The following is a 6,747-nucleotide window of genomic DNA, read 5'->3' on the forward strand; positions in this document are numbered from 1 at the left end:
GTCAAGAGGATAATTGGGCCATTCTTGGTTAAATGGACAGGTTACTATATTAGATGGGTTTGGTGGGTAATAGGAATTTAATTTATATGAAAACGGATAATAAATTGATAAATGAGTAATTATATGCCCAACTCATTTATGACTTAACCCAAACCTACCCAACCCACTCATTTGCCACCCCTACTCTTGACTTGACTTTTTGATTTTGTTTTTGTTTTTTTTTTTTTTTTTTTTTTTTTTTTTTTTTTTTTAATTTTTTTTAAAACTAAAATTCATTAAACAAGAGCAACAAGATATAACTGGGTCATCTTTCTCAAAAAATAAAATGAAATAATAATAACCAAAAAAAAAAAAAAAACAGGGATAAACATTTTATAACTGGAATCTAATAGTACACGCAATTATAAGTATATAACTATAATATATATATATTTGGATATAATTATAATTTATAACCATACTACTTTAACAGATCAGTTTGTTTAAGATTAGTTTATGCCCACCAATGACCTATAAATACATGGTTATATTTTTTTTTGTTATTTTGATGAAGATGTTTAGGATTTGAATTCCTCACTCTCCTCCCTACATAAAATGAATCTAAAAAAAATTAGCATATATTCATTAATGTGATCATAGTAACATGTGACCGTTTATCTTTTTTTGTTGTCCTAAATTGCTTGTATTATTTCTCATAAATTTTTTTATTTTTTATTCCAAAATAAAATTATAGTTATGTTAAGTATTTTCTAATCATAACTTAATTAACTCATTATTATAGGAGGTTGGCTGAACCAAACTTAAGAGTGTCGGTAGTTCAGTTATGTTATAGTTAGAAGCCAAAAAAATACAAAATACAAAACAAAAAAAAAATTAAAAAAAATTGCGTACACGTTTTATATAAGAACGGATAATAAATTGATAAATGAGTAATTACCTGTTCAACCCATTTATGACTTAACCCAAATCCTACCCAATCCACTCATTTGCCACCCCTACTCTTAACTTGACATTTACGTTTTTATTTATTTATTATTATTAATATTATTAAACTAAAATTCATTAAACAAGAGCAACAAGATATAACTGGGTCATCTTTATCAAAAAATAAAAAGAAATAATAATAACAAAAAAAAAATGGAATATAAACTTTTCATAACTGGAATCTAATAGTACACGCAATTATAAGTATATAACTATAATATTTTTTATGGATATAATTATAACCATACTACTTTAACTGATCAGTTAGTTTAAGATTAGTTTATGCCCACCAATGACCTCTAGATACATGGTTATATATATTATGTATTTTGATGAAGATGTTTAGGATTTTAATTCCTCACTCTCTCCCCTACATAAAATGAATCTAAAAAAAATTAGCATATATTCATTAATGTGATCATAGTAACATGTGACCATTTATCTTTTTTTGTTGTCCTAAATTGCTTGTATTATTTCTCATAATTTTTTTTTTAAATTCCAAAATAAAATTAGAGTTATGTTAAGTCTTTTCTAATCATAAACTTAATTAACTGATTATTATTGGAGGCTTGCTGAACCAAACTTAAGAGTGTCAGTAGTTCAGTTACGTTATAGTTAGAAGCCAAAACAAAAAATAAAATAAACAAAAAATAAAAAACAAAAAAATTTGCATACCCAATTATATTTTTCAGCTTTTTTTTTTTTTTTTTATGCCAACCGAGTAATAAGTTCTTAATAGTAGATAATAAAGTGACATTAGTGATAGGCTAATGTGAAAATCAATAACAAGTTGTCATCTCAAGAGTTTTGAAAATTATTGTATACGTAACATTATAAAAGGAATTTATTGTTTCAACGTCTCTCTCTTTTGAAATTTGCGTCCTTTATGAATGGTCTAACCTAGGAAGCCTACCAAGTACCAACCATGTTAGGACTTCTTATTTGATTACTTTCGCCCTTTATATATATATATATATATATATATATATATATATATATATATATCTGTGTGTGTGTGTAAGTTACTGTATATTTTGAAATCAAGTTGGCCGGTATTACCGCCATAGTTATCCAAATATTTTGTGGTTATACATTATTTTGAATATGTTATCTCTTACAAATATTATTTTGTTTTACATCTATTTTCTAATAGCACTTCCACTCCTATACATGACATCCTTCATCTATTATTTCTTCTCAATGTTTGTATACTGTACTTTCTTTTGGTGGTAGGTTGAGCCTCCCATTCATTCTTCTATTTATTATTCTGTGATTACCTGTTCAAGCTAATCAATTGTTTCCCAGTTATCTGCTTTTTCTTATTCCTGTCTTTAGCCTAAAATTTGTTGCAGATGTGTACTATTGAGACGTCTCAATCCAAATCAGTGTTGTTTGCAACCCAGTAAGTCCGAGAATATTCCAAGCTGTGAGCATTTGCCCGAAGTCCAAACAGTAATGCCTGTTGAGCTAAGAGAGCGTTTAGTGTTTGAGCGGAAAAGAATTAGCAGGACGCTGGTAGGGAATAGAAGGCAATTAGAGGTTGCAGTAAGCATGAGAGAAGGCATCAGTCCCAGTGAGAACTCCCTATTTCAGATCTAAGGTTCGATCCAGAAATTGGAAGATAAAGGTAGTCTAGGTTATAATTGATTTCTTAGGCCTTTAATCCAGAATGATGAATAGGATGTTTAGAAGGAGTGATTCATCCACTAGCATTAGATCTTACAGTATAACCCTCCCTGAGATTCCACAAGATGATGGAACGATCAACTCGGAGTCGTACCAGCTTTTAAATCTAGATCAGAAGTTAGGAGATTGGAACATACCAAAAGTACCCACAAACCAGGTCTATAAGTCATCATCGTGGTCCTTGAAAAAGACTTTCAAAACAGACTACCATGTCAAGACTATAGAGCAAGTTTATAGCATCAACAAGGAGTATGAAACATGCTACTTGTTATCCTCTGCAGTAGTAAAAGCTCACAGGAAAGAAGATCATAAATTCCTCCATATTGGTTTAGTCCAAGTAGGAGTAAAACCATTGATCAGAAAAGGGTTGAACAACTCAATCCTTATGACCCTTAGAGACACTCGTCATGTTAGGTTCAATGACAGCCTTTTAGGTACCATGGAATCTAGTTTAAGCGGTGGACCAGTTCATTTCAAATGTTTCCCCAATTACACTGTAGCCCTTGATGACCCTCACATCATGAAGGTCCTCACCCTCAACATCAAAACCCATGGAACTCTCATGTTACATGGAGCTAGACAGCTAGCCCTTATATACCGAGTGTATTATAAGTGCATCAAAACAAACATGTCTATCCAAGCCATAGACAAAAGGAAGGTTGGTAAAACCACCCTTATCCAAACCACAGACGTTAGATCCAAAGTTCAGGTACCCAGAACCCTGAAATGATCTGAAGTCACATTCCCAGCAAATTGGATTCTAGATAATGAAAACCATCATCTACAGATCCAAAACCCAAATAGGAATCCAGATCTAGATTTTGTCTAGCAGTTTGCCAATGGAACGTTTAGACTTAGCTTTGACTAATCTAGAATTAGGACACCCTTAGAGTTTGATGAACCCAGGTCTAGATCCCCGATAGATCTACACCATGAACCAAGGTCTAGATCCTCATTAGATCTATGCCAACCCTTTAGGCAGCCATCTATCCTCCTTAGAGATAGACCTGTATCCCAGTGTAGCTCGTCCAGAAACCTAGCTCCCTTCCCCAAATCAAGGAGGAACCTAGGACCAAGACCAGAATTCCAAGGTGTAAAAACCCATTCCTAGGTTAGTACCCATTGCTACATAGCCAAGGAAGACTCATTTGCTGATCAAGAAAATGACTGCACTAGTCAAGATAGTCAAAAGCCTCCTTCACCATCAGGAACTGACATGCGAAATCCGTAGGATCCATTTCAGCAAAAAACTGAAATTGATCATCAGCTCATGGTGATAAGGAAAGAGTTCACCCCTGATATGGATGCTCTAACCAAAGAATTTAATTCTAAAAGAAACAGAGTTAAAAGAGAAGCCTATAGAGCCAACCATACCAGAGAACAGAAAGAAGAAGTTTTGGAAAAATGGAAAGCATTCATGAGAGAGGTATCCAGTGATTATCCTTTCTTTGAATACTTTGAGAAACATTTTAAATGGCATAAAAAGTCTTATGTCATTACCAAAACTAATTGGAAGTTACTTCCCAACAAGGATGCTCCAAGTTCTAGCAAACTAGAAATTGTTAGGTCTAGTCATCCACCACAAGAGACACTTGTGAAGGAGGAGCCAGTCACCTCTTCATTAGACATTACCTTAGCCAGTATTAATCCTAAGCTAAATGTTTAGAAGCTCACATAACCTCTAGCAGTTCTAGCAGAACCTCCTCTAATAATGAAAAGGAGATAGGACAACTAGATGACCCGCTTCAAAATCCATCCTCGACCATGAAATGGATATCTAAGTATAGAGGCAAAGAATCCTCTAAAGATTTCCACAGAAAGAAAACAACCTCCAAGTATTATAGAAAACAGAAGTTCAAAAATGATGATTTCTATAAGAAAGGAAACTCTAAGTCCATTGGAAGCCTCAAACCTAAAGCAAAAGGAAAATGCTTTAAATGTGGAAAAAGAGGACATTTTCGGAAAGAATGTCCAGCTAGGGCCAAATCCCCTACCAACTCCCTAATTAGTGAAGATATCTCCATGCTTTTGGAACTTGACCACCCAGAAAGTGAGTCCCCCAATAGTTCTATTAGCCGAGAAATCTGTCAAATTTACCAGTCATCATCTTCTCCTAGAGCTTCGTCTAGCACCTCTAGTAGTCCTGATGGACCCATACCATGCATGGATAGTCTTTGCAGGAACAAAGCTATCAATGTTCTTTCCAAGCAAGAAGAGCTTCCCTTAGATCTCATAGAACAGATCAAAGACCCAGTTGAGAAAGCTCAAAGACTTAGTGAGTTCCATAAAACCCTAGTCAAGGAAGTCAGTACATCCAAACCAAGAATTCAAGAACCCAAAGTTGATTTGGAAAAAATCTACAGTCGATTTACCAAATCAAAAAAGGAAATTACAGTCCAAGATCTTCAAAAAGAGATTAAGGATAACAAGTCAAAAGTGAGAACCCTTAGGCAAGAGTTAACCATCCTCAGGGTAGACCACAACCTCATGGACCAAAGAGTTAAACAGATAGAAAACACTTCTCATCAAGGCAATAAGGAGGGAACCTCATTACAAAACCCTTCTGATGAAGAAGCAGATGAAACAGTTAACCCTACAGCTGATATGGTACAGGAACCATCCAGTGAAATGTTCTTACAGACCGTCAGTAGGATTAACTTCCAGAAATGGTACTCCAAAGTCAGGATTGTCATTAGCAAAGATTTTGAATTTGAGGTAGTTGCCTTAATAGATTCAGGCGCCGATCTCAACTGCATTCAAGAAGAAATCATTCCCTCCAAATACTTCCAGAAAACCAAAGAAAGGTTAACTTCCGCAAGTGGAGGTAAAATACAACTTGAATTCAAAATCCCAAAAGCACATGTTTGCCAAGACAATATGTGTTTCAAAACCACATTTGTCCTGGTCAAGAACATGACAGATAGGGTCATCTTAAGAAACCCTTTCATGTGTCTGTTGTACCCTTTCATCACAGATAGTGAAGGAATCACTACCCATACTTTTGGCCAACCAGTTAAGTTTAAGTTTCTTAGAAACCCTGAACCTAGAGAGATTAGCAGTCTCCAAGAAGTTTCTGTTTCTAAAACCCTTAGCCTCATCAGTGCCAAAACACAACACCTTAGGTACCTTAATGATGAATTAAGTTACAAAAGAATTGATGAACAATTAGCTTGTAAAAGCTACCAAGCCGAGATCAGAAAGTTTGAGGGAAAACTTAAGCAGGAAGTCTGCTCTGATCTTCCCACAACCTTTTGGCATAGGAAAAGGCATGAGGTTGCCCTCCTGTATGTCAAAGATTTCCATGAAAATAACATCCCTACCAAAGCCAGACCTATCCAGATGAGTCAAGAACTGATGGATACTTGTAAAGCTAAAATAGAGGATCTTCTTAAGAAAGGAATCATCAGAAACTCTAGGTCACCATGGTCTTGTCCAGCCTTTTATGTCCAGAAAAACGCTGAGATTAAGAGAGGTGTCCCTAGACTTGTCATCAACTACAAGCCTCTTAACAAAGTCTTAGAATGGATTAGGTACCCTATTCCCAACAAAAGAGACTTAATTAATAGACTTAGTAAAACAGTGGTTTTCAGTAAGTTCGACATGAGGAGTGGTTTTTGGCAAATTCAAATCAGAGAGTCTAATAGGTATAAGACAACCTTCACCACACCCTTTGGCCATTACGAATGGAATGTAATGCCCTTTGGTCTAAAAAATGCACCTTCTGAATTCCAGAATATCTTGAATGAGATTTTTAATCCATTCTCCAGTCATGCCATTGTGTACATTGATGATGTACTCATCTTTTCAGAATCCCTGACTCAACATTGGAAACACCTTCGAGCCTTCCTCTATACCATCAAGCTCAATGGTCTTGTTGTTTTAGCCCCAAAGATCAAACTTTTCCAAACTAATGTCCGGTTCTTAGGTTTTGTTATAAGGCATGGTGTCATCAAACCGATAGACAGAGCCATTCAGTTTGTAGATAAGTTTCCAGATGAAATCCTAGAAAAAACCCAACTTCAGAGATTTCTAGGATCTCTCAATTACATTTCTGATTTCTATCAAAATCTTAGACAG

The sequence above is a fragment of the Quercus robur genome, chromosome 2, assembly GCF_932294415.1.
Source record: "Quercus robur chromosome 2, dhQueRobu3.1, whole genome shotgun sequence".
Classification (NCBI taxonomy): Eukaryota; Viridiplantae; Streptophyta; class Magnoliopsida; order Fagales; family Fagaceae; genus Quercus; species Quercus robur.